The following is a 22,588-nucleotide window of genomic DNA, read 5'->3' on the forward strand; positions in this document are numbered from 1 at the left end:
CTCAAGGGACAACACATGCTGGAGAGGTTGTGGAGAAAGGGGAACCCTTCTCCACTGCTGGTGGGAATGTAAACTGGTACAACCACTCTGGAAATCAATCTGGCCCTTTCTCAGACAACTAGGAATAGCGCTTTCTCAAGATCCAGCCATACCACTCCTAGGCATATACCCAAAAGACGCACAAGTACACAAAAAGGACATTTGCTCAACCATGTTTTTAGCAGCTTTATTTGAAATAGCCAGAAGCTGGAAACAACCCAGATGCCCCTCAACTGAAGAATGGATGCAGAAACTGTGGTACATCTATACAATGTAGTATTACTCAGCAATGAAAAATAAGGAAATCCTGAAATTTTCAGGTAAATGGTGGGACCTGGAAAGGATCATCCTGAGTGAGTTCTCCCAGAAGCAAAAAGACATGCATGGTATATACTCACTCATATAAACATACAATATAGAATAAACCCACTAACATCTGTACATCTAAACAAACTAAGCAAAAGAGAGGACCCTAACTAAAATGTTCAATCCCCATCCTGAAAGGCAAAGAGGATGGACATCAGAAGAAAAAGAAAATAGGAAACAACCTCGGAACCTGCTACAGAGGGCCTCTGAAAGCCAAAAGAAAACAGGAAACAACCTTGAAACCTGCCACAGAGGGCCTCTGAAAGCTTCTGCAGTATAGACTGTCAAAGCAGATGCTGAGCCTGATGGCCAACTGATGGGCAGACTGAATGGAATTTTATGTAAGAAGTGGGAAATAGTAAGAGCTGGAAGGGACGGGAACTCCACAAGGAGAGCAACAGAACAAGATAATTTGAACACAGGGAACTTCCCAGAGACCCATACTCCAACCAAGGACTATTCGTGGAGATGACCTGGAACCCCTGCACAGGTGTAGCCCATGGCAGTTCAGTGTCCAAGTGGGTTACATAGTAATGGGAAGAGGGACTGCCTCTGACATAATCTGATTGGCCTGCTAGTTGATCACTTCCCCCTGAGTGGGGAGCAGCCTTATCAGGCCACAGTAGAGGACAATGCAGCCACTTTTGATGAGAACTGATAGACTAAGATCAGAAATAAGAGGAGAACCTCCCCTATCAGTGGACTTGGGGAGGGGCATGCATGCAGAAAGGGGAGGGAAGGTGGGTTCGGGAGGGGAGGAGGGAGGGGCTTATGGGGGGATACAAAATGAATAAAGTGTAATTAATAAAAAAATTAAAAAAATATTGAAAAAAATGGGTTACAGAGCTAAAGAGAGATTTCTCAATAGAGGAACATTGAATGGCAGAGAAACACTTAAAGAAAAGTTCAACATCCATAGTCAACAGGGAAATGCAATTCAAAACGACCCTAAGATTTCACCTTACACCCATCGAATAACTAAGATCAAAAATACAAGTGACACACAAGTTGGAGAGGATGTGGAGAAAGAGGAGCTCTACTCCATTGCTGGTAGGAGTGTAAACTAGTATAACCACTTTAGAAATCAATCTGTCACTTTCTCAGACAATTAGGAGTAGTGCTTCCTCAAGATCTAGCTATATCTCTCTTAGGCATATATCCAAAATATTTTCAAGTGTACAACTACAACATTTGCTCAACCTTGTTTGTAGCAGCTTTATTCATAATAGCCAGAGTCTGGAAACAACCCAGATATCCCTCAACTGAGGAATGGATGCAGAAATTATGGTACATTTACAGAATGGAATACTAGTCAGCAATTAAGAAAAGGAAATTGCAATATTTGCAGGCAAATCGTGGGAACTAGAAAAGATCCTGAGTGAGTTATACCAGAAGCAGAAAGACACACATGGTATATACTCACTTCTAAGTGGATATTAGACATATAATATAGGAATAATATCCTAAAATCTGTACACCTAAGTAAGCTAGGCAAGAGGGAGGACCCTGGGTAAGATGATCAATCCTCACCTACAAAGGCAAATGGGACAGACATTGGAAGAGGGAGAAAACAGGGAACAGGACAGGCACCTACCACAGAGACTCTATCCAGCAAATTATCAAACGGAAGATGGAACGCAAACAGAGAAGAAACTTATTTTAGATTGTCAGATATTTAAGAAAGTAAGAGTCAGAAGATCAGTTGAGCAACCACATAAACTTATTACAGAGAATAAATTTTATGTTTGTGTGGTTTTTTTTTAAAGCATATACTGAGACTCCTAGTCAAACTTCGGGCAGAGTGCAGAAAATCTTATGAAAGAAGGCAAAGATAGAAAGACCTGGAGGGGATGGAGCTCTACAAGGAGAGCAACAGAACCAAAAATCTGGGCACAGTAATCTTTTTTGAGACTGATACTCCAGCCAAGGTCAGTGCATAGAAGTAACTTGGAACCCCTGCGGAGATGGAGCCCATGGCAGCTAAGTCTCCAAGTGGGTTCCCTAATAAAGGGAACAGAGACTGTCTCTGACATGACCCCAGTGGCTGATTTTTTGATCACCTCCCTCTGATGGGGGTACAGCCTTACCAGGCCACAGAGGAGGACAATGCAGCCAGTCCTGATGAGACCTGATAGGCTCTGGTCAGAGGGAAGAGGAGGAGGACCTCCCCTATCAGTGGACTTAGGGAGGGACATGGGAGGAGATGAGGGAGGAAGGGTGGGATTCGGAAGGGATGAAGGAGAGGGCTACAACTGGGATACAAAGTGAATAAACTGTAATTCATAAAAAAATGAATTTAAAAATTAAATTCTGGGTCTGATAGGATGAAATTTTAAAAAATGGTATATTTAATGAGTAGAGATATGGGGTATGGGAGAACAGAAGGAGAAATTGAGACAACAACATTGGATCAATTAAAATATAGTTATGCTCACCAAGCCGTTAATTTGAAGAGAATTTTAAGGTAAAATTAAGGAACAAATAGATGCACACACATCATCATTAAAATAGTACACTCATCTGTGTATTTTTTAGTGTGTATTTTATTCTCTTTTGTCATGGTGATTTTCTTATGTTTAGTTTTGGATTTCAATTTCTTTTTTTGCTTTTTCAGGGACTTGCATTGAACTGTTTTAGTTCAAAGTAAATTATTAAGAAGTAACACTTCTATTTGGTTTAATGGCAACTTCTGGAATAGTTAGTAAAGACCTATTGATAACACTACAGGTCAAGAAAGGAGAAAAATATAATTCTGTCCCTTGCTGATCGCGTACATCCTTTCATTTATTCTTTTGCAAGTATTGCATATTTAATTATAGTACATATAAAATGGGATGTTCATGTTTTTAGAATTCATTCAGTCACTGCTTCATATCCATCATTCTCTCTTTTTAACATTTTTATCTTCACTTACCAATTCACTCATCTCTGGGTATCTGCATCATGTTTATTCTAACACCCCATTTTTAGTTTTGCTCTACCTGTTAATACAAAACTTTCATGTAAACTCTTGTATTTCATGTGAACAAATTCCCCATGTAGTTTCATGAATGAATCTTCAACAAGTAGTGATAACTCTAATTTCTTGTCAGCATCTAGATTTGACAACATCTCTTTAGGATCAATTTTTCACCCCTTATATTTTGTATGTCAATTTCTAGGTCTGTTACAATTTTTTCTAATGCTTAGGAAGAAAGCTGCTGTGTTTAAAAAATATAAACTGGGTCTTATTTGTATTCCAATCAAAAGTCATGTTTTATAGGTCTTACAAGCATGTGTTCATGGAATGCCATTATATAAAAATTATATGTGTGTGTGTGTGTGTGTGTGTGTGTGTGTCCCTTTTATTTACATATTTTGCTGGGATGTTTTTGTTGCCTTTGTTCTGGATTTATATCTTGAGAATTGAGGAAATGTTGAGTAAATATTTTATCACTTTTTTCTTTGTATGATTTTTTTTGTTTTTGTTTGTTTGTTTATTTGTTTTTGTAGAGAGTGGTTTCTCTGGGTAGGCTTGGTTGTTCTGGACTTGCTTTGCAGACAAGGCTGACATTGAACTCACAGAGATCCGTGTGCCTCTGCTGCCCTAATGCTGGGATTACAGGCGTGCTCCACCTGTACTTTCTATACATTGCAGTTTTGGAAATTAAAAAAAAAATGAATATATTTTGGAATATGTGTTTTATTCTATTTATTTTTCCATTTTTATTTTACTTTACATCATTTAAATCTAACTTATTTTGTGGCATCTTGTTAAATTTTGTTGATATCTTTAACCATCACTTAGGTCTACTTTATAAACTATATCATGAGTACTTAAAAACAAGTTTTATATACACAATATTAGTTTTAAGAAAGAATACCTGAAATTGACATGGACACCATCTCAGTACCATGTATTTTTTTTTCTTTTTTTGTTTTGTTTTTTGTTTTTCTTGTAAGACAAGAGGAGACTTTTGGTTCTTCCAGCTAAAATATTTCTTTCTTAAGTGTATATGGAATTAGAAATGTAGCCACTTCACTCTGCTACTCTGCTACCAATATTATTAAGATATTTTCAAAGACTTGTTTATTTCCCTAACTAAGTTTCTATTCTTCAAAGCATGATACAAATATTCATGTGATTTATGCTTTTCTTATTTTCAAACACTTATATCATATATATTGACCGAATTGTAAACTTGGATGGCACATAACCATCTATATTACAAGAAATACAAATGTTTGTTCTATTTTAATGATAAACTTATGCATTAATTTCTTACAAAATTGTATACAATGTGGCTCCGGATACTGGAAAATACATTAACAGATTCAGTTGTTTGTAAAACAAATGAAATATTTTCTATATTACCATATTTATTAAGAAGTCCTTATCTTTCTTTGTATTATTTTTATTTCTTACTATTTTTTAATTCCTATTACTTTCCATCATTTTATTTCTTTTCTGTTTTTCTTTTTATTCTTATATTCATTCATTTTTTGCTATCTAGTCTAACTACCCTAGCTAGTCTTTGTCAACTTGACATAGCTAGGGACCTGTTGGAAGAACGGACTAGGGTTAAGGAACTGAGCAAATGTCTCCATCAAATTGGTCTCTAGGCAAGGCTATGTTGGTGTTTTCTAGATTAATGACTGGTGTGAGGGTGTCCAGCCCACCCTGTGAGATGGCAAACCTGAGCAGTTGATCCTGCGTCATAGAAGACAGCAAGCCTAGTACTCAATAAGCAGCACTGCTCCATGGTTTCTGCTTCAGTTCCTGCCTTCAGGTCCCACACTGAGATCCTGTCCTGACTTTGCTTTATGGTGAAGCTTGGTCAGGATGTGTAAATCAGACAAACCCTTTCCTCCCCAGCTTGCTTTGGGTCTGTTTTTTATCAGAGCCAAAGAAACAGAATACTAATGAATTTGCATTTTTGTTTGTTTGTGCATCTCTTTAAAATACTACACTCATCTGTGTATTTTTTAGTGTGTATTTCATTCTCCTTTGTCATGGTGATTTTCTTGCGTTTAGTTTTGGATTTCAATTTCTTTTTCACTTTTTCAGGGACTTGAGTTGATCCCTTTTAATTCATTTCAATATTTTCTACTTTTATGTAGTCTTGTGGTCTTTGAAATTCCTTTTTTTTTCTTCAAAATATGCCTTTTTGTGATTTTTTCCTTCTTTATTATTATTATTATTATTATTAATTACACTTTATTCATTTTGTATCCCCCCATAAGCCCCTCCCTCCTCCCCTCCAGATCCCACCCTACCTTCCCTTTCTTCATGCATGCTCCTCCCCATGTCCACTGAAAGGGGAGGTCCTCCTCTCCTTCCTTCGAGAACCTCTGCAAAGATGTAGCCCATGGCAGTTTAGTGTCCAAGTGGCTTACATAGTGATGGGAAGAGGGACTGCCTCTGATATAAACTGATTGGCCTGCTCTTTGATCACCTCCCCCTGAGGGGGGAGCAGACTTATCAGGCCACAGAAGACAATGCAGCCATTCCTGATGTGATCTGATAGACTAAGATCAGAAGGAAATTCCCTCTTTTATCTTGAGCTGCCATATCTCAAAACATTTAGTAGGGTGTGTTCTTATTCTTCATTGATTTCAAGAAACTGTTTTATTTGTTTGTTTATTTTGTTTTGTTTTGTTTTGTTTTTTTCTTTTTGGCTTCTTCCTTGACTCAATGGTTATACAAAATAATGTTTATAATTTTTTTTTATCGAAGTTCCAATTCTTCAAAATTGCTTTATTTTACAGCACTTGCATCCTAAGTCAACACTTACATTTTGGGTAAAATAACAATGAGATTTTTCAGTGATGTACAGAATAATCACAAGTAGTGATTAAATATTAATAAATCAGGAAAATTAGAAGTAAGCTCAGAAAAATTTAAGAAATGCTAAAAGTTTAAATTCTTGTGGACAATATGTATTTATGAAAGGACTGATATGTACATCAAAGCAACAGAAAAGATAGTTCAAAGTTAGTCTCATGATCTATATTCCCTTAGTTTGGCATAATTTGACCATGGATAAAACCCATATTCTCCCAATCTGCTCTGATATGTTAAATATTGCACAGTAATAAAAATAATTTTCATTACATTTATTTCTTTATTATCTTAGGGAGGCATCGCAAAATAGAGGGAGAATTCCAGGGGACGCAGTTCTTTCCTTGTACCACCTGTATCCCAGACATCAGATGCAAGTTATCAGCCTTATTTTATTTCAGAGTTAGACATCCCAGGCTTGTAGGTATAATCACACTAGCTCAGGGTACTCCAGTTGAAAAGCCCCTTTAGCCTAATAAATTATTCCCCAAATATGATAATCAGGACTAAGAGTTTTCTAAGCTTATTCTTTGACACTATCATTAAAAGCACAGCCTCAGAGTCAGTGGACAAAAGACTGATATTATTCATCCTGGCATTAAATACTAGAGTTCTGGCTTCTAACATTCATCTTGAGTGAGTTTTTCTAATTTTAATTTTATTTTTTATTAATTACAGTTTATTCAGTTTGTATCCCAGCTATAGCACCCTCCCCCAGCCCTTTCCAATCCCACCCTCCCTCTCTCTCATTCTCTGATGCCCCTTCCCCAGTCCAATGATAAGGGAGGTTCTCCTCCCCTTCCCTCTGAACCAAGTCTATCAGGTCTCATCAGGACTGGATGTATTGTTTTCCTCTGTGGACTGGTAAGGCTGCTCCCATGTCAGGTGGAGATGATCAAAGAGCCTGCCCATGAGCTCATGTCAGAGACAGTCCCTGTTCCTATTATCAGGGAACCCTCTTGGGCACAGAAATGCCATGGGCAACTTCTGTGTAGGTGTTCTAAGTTAACTCCATGCATCATCCTTTTTCAGAGTATCAGTCTCAGAAAAGACCCCTGTGCGCAGATTTTTTGGTTCTGTTGCTCTCCTTGTGGAGCTCCTGTCCTCTCCAGGTCTTTCTATCCTCCCATTCTTTCATAAGATTCCCTGCTCTCTACCCAAAGTTTGGCTATGGGTCTCAGCATCTGCTTTGATACCCTGCTGGGTAGATTCTTTCAGATACCCTCTTTGATAGCCTCCTGTCGTGTTACCTGTTTTCTTCCTCTTCCGATGTCCATCTTATTTGCCTTTCTGAATGAAGATTGAGTACCTTACCCATGGTCCTCCTTCTTGCTTAGCTTACTTAGGTTTATGGATTTTAGTATGATTATCCTATATTATATGTCTAATATCCACTAATAAGTGAGTATATACCATGTGTGTCTTTCTGCTTCTGGGATCCCTTACTCAGGATGATCTTTTCTAGATCTCATCATTTGCCTGCAAATTTCATGATTTCTTTGTTTTTAATTGCTGAGTGGCATTCCATTGTGTAAATGTACCACAATTTCTGTATCCATTCCTCAATTGAGGGAAATTTGTGTTCTTTCCAGGTTCTGGCTATTATGAGTAAAGCTGCTACAAACATGGTTGAGCAAATGTTTTTCTTGTATACTTGAGCATCTTTTAGATATATGCTTAGGAGTAGTATAGCTGGATCTTGAGGTAGCAGTATTTGTAATTGTCTGAGAAAGTGCCAGATTGATTTCCAAAGAGCTTATACAAGTTTACATTCCCACCTGCAATGGAGGAGGGTTCCTCTTTCTCCACATCCTCTGCAGTATGTGTTTTTTTTTTTCTTTAAGTGAATTAATTATTTCCTCTCTAAAGGCCACAAACTGTATGGCTGCATCTTCCTTTATTTCTTTACAGATGGCCATAATCTGTTTGACTTTATCTTCCTCTAATTCTTTATGCATTTTATTTGCTTCCTCTATTATCCTCTTCATATGTATAGATGTAAGGTCACCTGCCTGAATCTGGGGTGTCCAGGACTGTTTGACCCTGGATGACTGGGTTCCGAAGATGCCATACTGCTCTGTCTTTTGTTGGTAGAGCTTGTACACTGGCCTCTACCCATTAGGCTATCTAATTGGCTATTAGTTTCTGGTGCTTCCTGGAATCCTAGGGTGGTGAGAATCCCTTGGGCAGGAAGATGATTTTTCCTGAAGGAGGCCTCCTCCTTCAACAGCTTTTTGGGTATGGTCACTGTATGGCTGGTGTTTTAGGAATTGCCACAGCTCAACTCAGGCATATAGACCTGAGTGGTAATTGTGGTCTTCAGTTGAGGGATATCTATAGGGATATATACAGTTTCTTTTTTTTTTTAATTTTAAATTCATATATTTTTTTAGTAATTATAGTTTGTTCACTTTGTATCCCAACTGTTGTGCCCTCCCTCAGCACCTCCCAAATTCACACTCCCTCCCTCTTCTACACCATAGACCCTCCCCAAGTATATTTATAGGAGATGTCCTCCACCCCTACAGTCTGACCCTATTCTATCAAGTCTCATCAGGCTGCATTGTCTTCCTCTGTGGCCTGATAGGGCAACACCACCTCAGGAGAGGTGATCAAAGAAGAGGCCATTGAGTGCATGTCAGAAACAGTCCCTGTTCCCAATATTAGAGAACCACCTTGGAGACTGAGCTGCCATGGTCTACATCTGTCCAGGGTTGTAGGTTATCTCCATGAATTGTGTTTGGTTGGAGTATGAGTCTCAGAAAAGTTCCCTGTGCCCACATTTCTTTATTTCTCCTTGTAGAGATCATATCCCCTCCAGGTTTTTCTATTTCCCCCTTCTTTCAGGAGATTCCCTGAACTCTGCACCAAATTTGGCTAAGAGTCATAGCATCTGCTTTGATAACCTGCTGGGTAGAGTCTTTTAGAGGCCCTCTGTGGTAAGTTCCTGTCCTGTTCCCTGTTTTCTCCCTGTTCTGATGTCCATTCTATTTGCCTTTCTGAATGAGGATTGATCATCTTACCAGGGTCCTCCCTCTTGATTAGCTTCTTTAAGTATACAGATTTTAGTATGATTATCCTATATTGTATGTCTAATATCCACTAATAAGTAAGTATATACCATGTGTGTCTTTCTGCTTCTGGGATACCTCAATCAGGATGATCTTTTCCCAACATTTGCCTGCAAATTTCATGATTTCCTTCTTTTTAATTGCTGAGTAGTATTCCATTGTGTAAATGTACCACAATGTCTATATCCATTCCTCAGCTGAGGGACATCTGGGTTGTTTCCAGCTTCTGGCTGTCACAAATAAAGCTACTACGAAGTTCCAGCTTCTATTATGAGTAAAGCACATCGGATGTTTACTGAAAATGATTGGAAATGTGTTATTGGATATGATTTGAAATATATTATTACAGCTGTTATTGCCTTTTTTCAAACTGATGATTTTGAAAATATTTAGTGACTTTAGAGGTCACAATATATACTCTATGATGTAAATCTATTCTTGCACTTATAGTTATGTCTAATACAGTACACATGCAGTTTGCTTATGTAAAGTATTTATTTTTCTAATTTTCAATGCAAGTGTTTCTTTACCTATGAAGTAATTTTCTAATAAGGTAGCACTTATGTTTAGATGTTTTGTTGATTTAGGCAATACAAACACACACACACACACACACATATATATATATAAATAATTATATATATAATTATAATTACATATATAATTATATGTAATATATAATAAAGAATTATATATATATATAATTCTTTATTCACTTTGTATAAAGTGAATATTAATTGCACTTTATTCACTTTGTATCCCCCTCTGTGGTTCCCTCCCTGCCCCCATCCCAATTCCTCTCTTCCTCCATCCTCTTCATGCATGCCACTCCCCAAGTCCACTGATAGGGTAGGTCTTCTTTTCCTTCCTTCTGATCCTAGTCAATTAGATCTCATCAGGAGTGACTGCAGTGTCTTCTTCTGTGGCCTGGTAATGCTGCTTCCCCCTCAGGGAGAGCTAATTAAAGAGCAGGCCAACCAGTTCATGTCAGAGACAGTCCCTGATCCTATTATAATGGAACCCACTTGGATACTGAACTGCCATGGGCTACATCTGTGTAGGGATCTTAGGTTATCTCCATGAATTGTCCTTCGTTGGAGTATCAGTCTCAGGAAAGACCCCTGTGCTCTGATTTTTTTGGTTCAGGAATTTCACCTGTTAACACCCAAGCTCATTATTTATAATTAAAGCTATCCCTCTGTAATTCATTTATTTTATTTCTTCTTTTATATATCTATGGTTCCTTTTTTTCTCATATTGTTCTTTTTTTGTAAGTTGGTGGTTTTCTCATTGCTACCTTGAATGGTAAAGGCAATACTGAAATAAATATTTGAATATATCTATGAGTAAATTTTCAGAAAGGATTACTTTCTCAGTTCTTCTTGCTTGCCATGCTGAATACTACTCCTTCCTATCAGGAAATAAAATATATCTGTAATAACAAAATTTGATTTTGGCAAAGGACTTGGTCAGTGTGATGAAAAATAAAGGTGGCTTTTGTGATTAAATAATTTCTACAAGGGATGAATCCTACAGTGGTTTGAAAGTTTGTAGCTTCAGTAGAATATGAGGGCAAACAAGAAGACACAGGCAGATCACGTGTCAGTATCCAAGGTCTTCATGGGCAAATGGAAACACTGGGGAATCTCAGAAATGGTAGGCATGGTGTTTCCTGAAGAAGAGGGAATGCAGCTTTACCTACTCATCTACTCAGGGGATTTGTGCACTAAGATTCTAAGAATAAACCTCCCAGCTACACGTTGGGCCTAGGGAAGGCTCATGGATAGATAGGCTGAACCAAATATGAAGGAGAAGTTTCTCATTTCTTTGGAAATCCAGTTGTGTTGTGTAAATACAAATTTTATTTGGGTTCCAAGTGTGGGAAGTGAGAATGTCTTTCCTCTGTGGAAAACTGCCCTGTGAGAAGGCATTCAATGTTTGTCAGCTGGAAACTATCTGAATCAAGGGAGTTTTCCCACTTTGGTGTACTGATGTAGTTTAGGTGGAGTCTTACTGTTTGGCTGAGTGGTACCACCTCTGCTGCTGCTGCTGCTGCTGCTTGTTTGCTGCTGCTGTGGTTTGCTGCTTTGCTGTTTGTCTGGACTGCTGATATTCTGACTACTGAGACTGGTATATCCCCAAAGAGCCCAAGGATTCTAGTCAGGTGGAAGTAGGAAAAAGAGGTAAAGATACCCTTTTCCTATTAATCTCCTACCTAAGGTCAGGGTATGGGAAGGGAGGGAGAGGTGTTTAAGAGCATCAAGTACATTAGGTGTTTGAAAAATGTAAGTCCACACAACTAGCTGCCTTCAGCAAAGCTTAGCAACAAGTACTACTCAGGCCTGTCTCTTTGGCTGTTTTCCTGGCAAAAGTGATTGGCAGAAACTCTTACCTATCTGATTCCCAGGGTTTCTATCAGTAAGACACACTGTCAAGCTTATTTAGAAATTGTATGTAAGTAAATACATTAATCAACATTCTCTTTTTCATGCCTCTTTCATATCTTTATTTTTTTAAATCAGGTTTAATTTTTTTTAATTTTTATTTTTTATTAATTACAATTTATTCACTTTGTATATCCCCTGTAGCTTCCCTCCTCCCTTCCCAACCCCAACTCCCCTTCTTCTTCTCCACCATGCCCTACCCCAGTCCACCTATAGGGGAGGGCTTCTTCCCATTCCTTCTGACCCTAGTCTATCAGGTCTCATCAGGAATGGCTGCATTATCTTCCTCTATATCCTGGTAAGTCTGCTCCCCACTTAGGTGGAGGTTATCAAAGAGCAGGCCAATCAGTTCTTGCTGATACTGCAGCCAAGGACCATTCATAGAGATAACCTAGAACCCCTACACAGATGTAGCCCATGGCAGTTCAGTGTCCATAGTAATAGGAACAGGGACTGTCTCTGACGTTAATCAACATTCTTACAAAAATGTTCTTGAAAATGATATCCACAAACACTGACAAGCTCTGTAGTTACTACACCTTGGGTTCTAGTTAAGAAAGAAAGTCAGACTCACGTCTCACTAACAAGTGTTCTTTCCACTCTTCAGATCTTTTGCAAACAGAAGAGTTATACACTCAGGACATGATTACTAATTTCACTTCATTACAAAACATGTGACATTAAACACGCACATGCAAATATTAAAAAGTTAAAATTTTTCTTTAACTACCTTCCTCAGCCTACAAATTAATTAAGTATATTTGCCTTAAACAATTCAGGTTGCATTTTAACTCATTGTTCTTTTCTGTTTAGACATGAGGGCAAACAGTGACAGAAGGGAAGACACTCTGAACAGAGGACTGTGCTCTCCCAGGATGCCTATGAAGTGGGTGTCTGCCCTGCTCCTGATACAGATGAGTTGCTGCTTCAGATCTGCTAACTGTGGGAAGGTGTTGGAGTGGCCGATGGAATACAGTCACTGGATGAACTTGTACAGAGGGGTCATGAAGTGACTGTTCTGAGACCATCAGCTTCCATTTTGCTTGATCCTGAAAAATCCCTAGCCTTAAATTTGAAACTTTTTCTACAACTATCAGTAAAGATGATCTGGAAAATTTTTTCACAAAGATTGTGACTATGTGGACTTATGAGCTGCCAAGAGATACATGTTTATCATATTCTCCTTTGCTACAAAATATTTTTACAGAATATTCTGCTTATTATCAAAGTCTTTGTAAAGACACAGTTTCAAACAAACAGCTTATGGCAAAACTGCAGAAATCCAAGTTTGATGTCCTGATCTCAGATGTGATTGCTCCCTGTAGGGAATTGATAGCTGAACTGCTCCATCTTCCTTTTCTGTACAGTTTTCGTTACACTCCAGGCTACACAATGGAAAAGTACAATGGAGGATTTGTGCTCCCTCCCTCTTATGTACCTATGATTTTGTCAGGACTAGGTGGTCAAATGACATTCTTAGAGGGGGCGAAAAATATGATATGTATGCTTTATTTGACTTTTGGTTCCAGACATTTGATGAGAAGAAATGGGATCAGTTCTGCAGTGAAATTTTGGGTAAGTTATGTTTCTCATCAATAGCCTAGGACCTAACTTTCACATGCATTTAAAGCTTTCTGTCCATGAAATAAAAAGTGAGGTTTTTTTTTTTCTAGGTGATCAAATATAATACAATATTGGCTAATAAACTCTGAAACACTCTACTAAAGCTCATTTTATTGATGAAATGGAAGAAGGCAGGAGACCTGATATAGGGCATTCTGGTCAGGTATACAATTGCAAAGAGACACAGTAGACTTTCTCTATGGGATTCTTTACTCCTTTTCCTGTAATTTACCCTTTATCTTAATAGGTCACTAGCTAGTTACCCAAATCTTCATTAGTGTGCATTAAAAATTATATATTCAATAGAATATACATGCATATATAACATTGAAGAAATTATTTTCTCTTGCGTAGGGCTATGCTTTATTTAAAACTAAAATGTAGGTTTTGGAAGCATCCTAGCTCTCACCCATGTCCAGGGACTCAAAATTGCCTCTCTGTTCAGCTTCAGAGGCCCTGCTGCCCTTGTATGGTATCCACAGGCACCTAAATTAGCTTAGCTTATACTCACACAGACACAATACACATAAATAAGAGGATAAATTATAAATATTTTTCCTTGGTTACTACAGAATTTCCCTAATTTTGAAATATACTGCGTTAGTTCACAGGGTTAAAAATAGAACTGAGGCTTCTACCAACCTCACATTTCTTTATTGTATCCTTTTCTAGCATCCATTGAAAAAAATATCTAAACTCTATAGAAGCATGGACACACAGTCCTTCAGTCACTATTTTTCAAGTCATGTTTATTCTTTTAAAAAACAGGCCATAGTTAAGACTGGCCAAAAATCTCTTATTTCATAATTCTAAAAATATTGTGATATTTTGCAAGATAAGTGACATGGAATTTCTTAGTATGAAACAAGAGTAGAAGCACTTATATGTGAGTATATACTGTGTAATTCTTTTTTTAATTATATTTTTGTCTTATCAGTTACATTTTATTAACTCTGTATCCCAACTGAATCCTGCTCCCTCATTCCCTCCCAATCCCACCCTCCCTCCCTCATCTCCACCATGCCCCTTTACAAGTCCACTGATAGGGGGGGATCTCCTCCCCATTCTTCTGATCCTGTTTTATCAGGTGTCTTCAGGACTGGCTGCAAAGCTCTCCTCTGTGGCCTAACAGGACTGCTCCTCCCTTGGGGGTGGGGAGGTCAAAAAGCCTGCCACTGAGTTCCTGTTAGAAATAGTCCTTGTTCCCCTCACTATGGGAAACCAATTGGTTACTGAGCTACCACAGGCTACATCTGAGCAGAGGTTCTAGGTTATATCCATACATGGTTCTTGGTTGAATGTCAGTCTCAGAAAAGACCCTGTGCCCAGATATCTTTGGTCCTTGTGGAGCTCCTATCCTTTCCCCATCATACTAACTCACCTTCTTTCCTATGATTCCCTGTACTCTGCCGAAGGTTTGGTCATGAGTCTTTTTATCTACTTTTCTGCTTCTGGGATACCTCACTCAGGATGATCTTTTTTTTAAATTATTTTTATATTAACTACAGTTTGCTTACTTTGCATCCCAGCTGTAGCCCCCTCCTCATTCCCTCCCTAGCCCACCCTCCCTCATCTCCTTCCTGCCCCTCTCTAAGTCCACTGACAGGGGAGATCTTCCTCCCCTTCCATCTGATCCTAGTTCATCAGGTCTCATCTGGAGTGGCTGCATTGTCCTCTTCTGTGGCCCAGCAAGACTGCTCCTCCCTCTGGGTAGGGGGAGATCAAAGAGTCAGCCACTGGGTCCATGTCAGAGACAGTCTCTGTTCCATTAACTAGGGAACCCACTTGGAGACTGAGCTGTGATGGGCTATATATGTGCAGGAATTCATGGTATATACTCACATATAAGTGGATACTAGCTCTATAATACAGATTATATAATATAATCTATAATAAACTTATTAAAACCTGTACAACTAAAGAAGTTAAGCAAGAAGTTCCCTGGGTAAAATGATCAATCCTCACTCACAAAGAGAAATGGGATGAACATTGGAAGGAGAAAACAGGAAACAGGACAGGAGCCTACCACAGAGGGCCTCTGAAAAACTCTATCCAGCAGTGTATTAAAGAAGATGCTGGGACTCTTTAACCAAACATGGGGCAGAGTACAGGGAACCTTATGAAAGAAGGGAGAGTTAATGGGAACTGAAGAGGACAGGAGCTCCAAAAGGGGAGCAACAGAATGAAAGTATGTGGGCATAGGGCTTTTTTCTGAGACTCCAACCAAGGACCTTCATGGAAATAACCTAGAACCCAGCTCAGTTGGAGCCCATGACACCACAATATCCAAGCTGGTTCCCTAGTAAGGGAAACAGGGACTGTCTCTGACATGAACTCAGTGGTGGGCCCTTTGATCCCCTCCCCACCAAGGGGGGAGCAACCTTTCCAGGCCACAAAAGAGGATACTACAGCCAGTCCTATTGAAACTTGATAGGCTAGGGTCAAATGAAAAGGGAGCAGGACCTCCCCTATCAGTGGACTTGGAGAGGGAAATGGTAGGAGTTGAAGGAGGGGTTGGGATTGGGAGGAAATGAGGGAGCAGTCTACAGCTGGGATACAAAATGAATAAAGTGTAATTAATATGAAAAAATAAAAATTTAATTAAAAAAGATTAGAAGCACTATGCATACATTTATAAACCATTTATTTAACCATTCATAAACTTGCTGCTGCCTTGGCAAAACAAGGAAAAATGACTAGTTGCAAACTACACTGTCCCTGAGGAAATCTGTCCAGGGTACACAGCATGGGTTGAGTTTTGAACCTAGAATGTCTATTTGCATTTGCAATGGTCCTTCTGAAGCTTAGATTGAAGTAAAACATGTGCTTATTGTTACAGTGGTTTAGTGGATCATTTCAAATTATCGTAAAAACATAAGGTGATTCTTATAGTTTGCATTAAAATTAAACCAAACTGACATTTATGTATATTATATGAGCTTCAAATCTATTATACATGCAAATTATGCTACATATAAATAAACATTGGGTTTATTTATTTATTTATTTATTTAAATGCACATGCTCTAATCAAAGACAAATTCTTCCAACATCTCTACGAAAATATATTTTATATTCAGATGACAATCCAGTTAGCTTTTTCCCTTCTCATTTGCTCTTCTTCTCCATCTAGGAATGCCCAAAACCTTAGCTGAGACAGTCAGCAAAGCAGAAATGTGGCTCATTAGGTCCTACTGGGATTTGGAATTTCCTCACCCGACCTTACCAAATGCTGACTATGTTGGAGGACTGCACTGCAAACCTGGTAAACCCTTGCCTGAGGTAAGTACATTTTTTAAATTTCTTTTGTTTTTTGATTTCACTTGTGCTGAAAGTGATTCAATACCTTTCACTACATTTTCTCCCAATGACAGAGATACATAGGAATTAAGCATACTGCTAACTAGCAGCTCAGTGAACTCAGGAGAGAACATGAGAGACATAGGAAATGTTCATATCATTAGAGTTAAATGAAGTCAGGTAAGGTACTTGGGTGGTTAGTCACCGGGTAAGGTTATTACCAAGCAACCCAGAGGATGTGAGTTTGAATCCCCAACACCCATGTAATAAGTTGGGTATCCTGGCATGGTATGTATGACTTTAGTCCTGAGATGGCAAAAACAGGGTAAGACCACAGCTTGATTTTTATTAACCTGTTAAGAATGGTGAGATTCATGTTCAATTAGAGGCAGAATCAAAAATATATATTAAAGATTGATAGGGAAAGACTCTCGATTTTGACCTTTGGACCTATGTGCAAAAACAAAGACAGGGATTCTCTCCAATGCCACCACCTCTCAACATACTTACAAAAACATACACACAGGTCCATGCATAGACACACAAAAGACAAACAAATTCAGTTAGTTAAACTCACTGGATGAGAACCTGTCAGTTATTCAAAAGTGGTGACTAGTGTATATCAGAGGTAATGGTTTGATATCAAGTGAAACAATATAGACACAGTTTCAGCTCTAAGCAGTAGATTGCGGAGGTCATCTCTGAAAATACCCTATTTATACATAATATCAGAAAGTCATAATGGTACATGTTTTCAGTGCAGTTATGATTATTTTGCAAAAGAAAACATTTTATTGATCATAGTTGGAAATTTTTATTAACTACACGTATGTATATACTACAATAAATATACTATTTCATCAAACGTTAGTTAATAATATTAAATGACCCATCATAGAGAACAAAAAAATACTAAAGAAAAAAAATACACACTCTCTTTAGAATGAGAAAATGTAAATGAGCTACAATTTAATGACTACGTCATACATAGTATACTTGTACTTCTGCGTTTTCATTTTGCCAGACCAAAATATTTAGTAGGTGGTTGAATTATGTGTGAGTACACTTGGAACTGCTGCCTGTGACATTCAAAGTGTTTGACCTTGCTGTCTCTGTGTTCTGCATTTTTAACAGCAGTATTCTAAAACTTCCTAGGAACACTTCAATTTCTATTCTAGTTATTTTCATAAAAGTTTACACAAGTGATTTCTCTTCAGTTGTCACTTTATGAAGAAGCAGGTTCATTCTTAACTGGAAATGGAAGACTTTGACTAGAGCTCTGGAGAACATGGGATTGTGCTGCTTTCTTTGGGGTCCATGGTCAGTAACATGACAGAGGAAAAGGCCAACAAAATTGCATGGGCCCTTGCCCAGATTCCACAAAAGGTGAGATAAAGTCCCCTCATTGGAGGCAACTGTATAAATGTCCTTCAAAGGTCTGATTACAGTGGGAACAGGGACATGAACTGATTGGCCTGCTCTTTGATCACCTTCCCCTGAGAGGAGAGCAGCCTTACCAGGCCATAGAGGAAGACAATGCAGCCACTCCTGATGAGATCTGATAGATTAGGATCAGAAGGAAGGAGAGGAAGACCTCCCCTATCAGTGGACTTGGGGAGGGGCATGTGTAGAGAAGGGGGAGGGAAGGTGAAATTGGGAGGAGAGGAGGGAGCAGTTTATGGGAGATACAAAGTGAATAAAGTGTAATTGATAAAACTTAAAATAAAAAAATTGTTCTTTAAAAAAATAACTGACAAAAAAGGGTCTGATTACAGAAATTACTGGTGAAAGGTAAAGTTTTAGGTAAGCTGTAATTTACATTACCCAATTTAGAAACAGATATGCATAACAAACGTTACAATGTACTACAAGTTGTCCAGAAGTTGTTTTTGACCTAGAATATCTTATATATAAACATTGTGATCTCTATGGGCACATTCTGAAATGCTGGCATGAGAGGACCTTGCTCTTCAGAGTCACTAGTTACATTTGTTGATTATTTAAACTCAATGCATACATAAAAGTTTTGATAGGATTATTCACATTTATTTTATTTTCTAGCTGAATAACATTCAACAGGTATTGAAACTGTCTGAAATGTATCATGACTCTGCTCTGCATCCTAATTTTGAAGTAGGCCTGTTCAATGTGTAGTTGAGAGGGCCATTTAAATTCTCAACTGTTATTCAAAGGGCCCAGGGGTCTTTTCTGAGACTGATGCTAGTAAAGGCATTACACAGCAAGCCTATGGCCAACATCAAACTAAACGGAGAGAAACTTAAAGCAATCCCACTGAAATCATGGACAGGGTAAGGCTGTCCACTCTCTCTGCATTTCTTCAACATAGTTCTTGGAGTCCTTGCTAGAGGAATAAGATAAGTAAAGGAGAACAAGGGCATACAAACTGGAAAGGAAGAAGTCAAAGAATCACTATTTGCAGTTGATATGTTAGTGTACATGAATGACCCAAAAATTCTACCAGGGAACTCCTACAAAAGATAAAAACCTTTAGCAAAGTGCATGGATACAAAATTAATTAAAAAAAAATCAGTAGCCCTTCTGTATGCAAAAGATAAAAGAGCTGAGAAAGAATTAGGGAAATAACACCCTTCACAATAACCACAAAGGACATAACGTACCTTGGTGTGACTCTAAATAAGCAAGTCAAAGACTTGTATAAAAAAAAGTTCTAGTCTCTGAAGAGAGAAATAGAAGAAGATATCAGAAGATGGAAAGATCTCCCATGCTCAAAGCTTGGCAGGATTAACATAGTAAAAAAGGGGACTGATACTCCAACCAAGGACCATGCATGGAGATAACCTAGAACCCCTGCACAGATATAGCCTGTGGCAGTTCAGTCTCCAAGTGGGTTAATTAGTAAGGGGAACAGGGATTGTCTGACATGAACTCAGTGGCTGGCTCTTTGATAACATCCCCTTTAGCGGGTAGCAGCCTTACCAGGCCATAGAGGAAGACATTGCAGCCAGTCCTGATGAGACCTGAAAGGCTAGCTAGGGTCAGATGGAAGGGGAAGATGACCTCCCTTACAAGTGGACTTGGAGAAGGGCATAGGGGGAGATGAGGGAGTAATGTGTGATAGGGGAAAAATGAGGGAGGGGGCTGCAGCTGGGATACAAGTGAATAAACTGTAATTAATATAAAAAAGTTCCCTTTTGATTAACTTAAAAAAAGATAATTAAAAAAATGTTTCAGGGCTGCCTTGCAAAATATTTTTCGAAGAAATACATAAAGGAAAGACAGATGTGAGTACTGCTCTTATAATAACCTCTGTGTATCATAAAATATGAAACACCCAGCTTTGCTTATAACTAGAGAGAATGAAAATCGTAAGATTCAAGAAAGGAATATGAAAATAAGAAAGAGTCTAACAGAACCTGCTATGAAAACAGTTTCAGATGGCTCACTTCATAAAGCACACTACAAAGTAATTTTCTGGAGATTAAATTTAAATCTTTGAACATTTATGAACATAACAAATTTTCTAGTGGAAAAACCCCTCTATAATCATCTACATTAGTTTATTTGCTGTGATCTAGTATCAGTCACATAGTAAGTCTGTGTTAGACATGTGGACCATTCTCCATTTTACAAGATTTGTCTACAAACAATAGTGGTTAAACTAAAGTAAACCCACTCCTATCCACTACACCTGAGAGGAGAGTGAAAACACCTTCCAAGTACAATCTCATGTTTTGAAGAAACTGAGGTCAAAAGACTCATCTGTTTTCTTGGAGTGGTTCTTAAGAATCACTAAGAATTCTTCTTCTGTGAATTCATTCCTGATATCACCCTCTTTGTAATTATTTTAGATAAAGAATTTCTAGAGTGGTTTTGACTTGAGAGGTAAATAAAACTAATGGTCGTTTGATGTGTGAGTATCCACACATGCACAGGTCTAAGAAGCTAGAATCACTAGAAAGAGATTCACAGGTGACATAGGGCTCTGTGTGATTCATAGACTGACTTGGTGCTTATGGTCTTTATTTGGCCCAAGATGGGACAAAATTATATAAAATATAAATTATTAGTAATGGGCCACTGCTTTCTTTAATTGAATTATGACACCATGTCTATGTAGTATATATGTTCATGTGTCATGAACTATCTCATTTGTCTAAATAATCCTGCTTGGAAAATGAGGATTGCATTCAACCAGTCTGAATGTAAAAATAAACAGAGAAACTGCTGGCACACTCTTCATCTCCATCTTTAAAGGATCTCATTACTCAACTCTTTTGATTTCCTCATCAATACCAGGGGAAGTATTTAACTATGTTATGTTTAAAATAAAAAAGTTACATATTTAAATTTATTTTTTGAAATTACTTTTTGTTTTGTTTTATTTTTATATTTTTTGTTTAGATGCTTACTATCAGTCTGAATCATAGCTCCCTGTTGCCTCCCTGTCCTCCCCTCACACCTTTCTCTCGCTCTCCTGCCCCTAAAATAGTGGAGGCCTTCCCTGCACAAACCCACTTCAGCACACGCAGTCTCATTAGGACTGTGTATTTCCTCTTTCACAGTGTCCTGGTTACACAGCCATGCCAGGGTGAAGTGATCAAAAGTCATGCAACAAAGACCTTGTCAGAGACATCCCCCATCCCTTTTCTGGGGCACACACATGGAGGCTAAGCTGACCATTGTGTATATACATGTAGAGGGTCTAAGTCTAGTCCATGCCTGGTCCTTGGTTGGTGTTTCAGTCTCCACAAGTCATGTTGGGAGCAGGTTCGTTGGAACTGTTGTTCCTCTTGTAGAGCTCCTGTTCCCTCTGGGTCATTCTATCCTTCCCCCATTCTTCTACAAGGCTCCCTATATCATTTCTACCTTCCCACTCTTCTCTCCAAACTGTCTTGTACCGTGCCCCTTGCTCTCTTTAAAGTTCATTGCATCTTTTTCATTAACTGCTGGTACATACATGAAAGTACCTATACATGCACTTATATTCCTAAATATAACTTTCTCAGTCTGGAAAATGTTAAATTTGGCTCCAGAAATCAAGATAATCTCATATTTAACAGGTTCTTTGGAGATCTGATGGCAAAATCCAGCCAACTTAGGACCCAATATTAAAGTCTACAACAGGTTCCCCCAGAATGATCTTCTTGGTAAGACTCTGGAAAACAATGCTGAGTCATGACTGACTTTCTCTATATCCATCCTGGTTGACTTCAAAAGTCTTCATATTACATTTAGAGAAGGTACTATTTATTTAAAGGTAGCAACTTCTGTCATACATCTGGTCTTTTGTTAACACTCATTTTCTCTTATCTCCTATGTACTGTATGTGTTCAAATATGTACTTTATGTGTCCAGTATTACATACTTCAAGTCTCAAGTCACATTCAAATCTACAAAACGGTCTCTATATATTTAACATCTTCTTGCTCTGAGAAAGGAAATCATTTCAGTGATGTTTGAGTATAACAATCTTCATGTAGAAAAATCTCCTTTGAGCTCCTCATACTATTCTTTTCTTTTTTTTATGTCTAAGACAGCTAACTAATGTTAACCTGAATTCATATTATTCTAGGACACCCCAAAACCAAAGCCTTCATAATTCACGGTGGAGACAATGGCATCTATGAGGCAATCCACCATGGAATCCCCATGATTGGCATTCCTCTGTTTGGAGAACAACATGATAACATTGCCCATATGGTGGCCAAAGGAGCAGCTTTTGTATTAAATATCAGAACAATGTCAAAGTCAGATTTGCTCAATGCCCTGGAGGCAGTCATTGACAATCCTTCGTGAGTGTAACTTCCTAAAATGTGTATCCATTACTTCTTTATTCATTGTGCTTCTTACAGAAGGCCAAAGAAGCAAGAATTATCTTGAAGGCAAAAACAATGATAGGTGCAGAGACAAATTAGAACATGATTCAGTGCCATGATTTTTTT

General features: G+C 38.2%; 1 pseudogene; it reads left to right on the plus strand.

Annotated features, from left to right (window-relative positions):
* The first annotated feature begins 12,616 nt into the window (after positions 1-12,616).
* LOC129675520 (UDP-glucuronosyltransferase 2B17-like) lies at positions 12,617-22,442 on the plus strand (annotated as a pseudogene).
* The last annotated feature ends 146 nt before the right edge of the window (positions 22,443-22,588 follow it).

Source organism: Psammomys obesus, unplaced genomic scaffold (genome assembly GCF_907164565.1).
Source record: "Psammomys obesus unplaced genomic scaffold, mPsaObe1.curated_primary_1811, whole genome shotgun sequence".
Classification (NCBI taxonomy): Eukaryota; Metazoa; Chordata; class Mammalia; order Rodentia; family Muridae; genus Psammomys; species Psammomys obesus.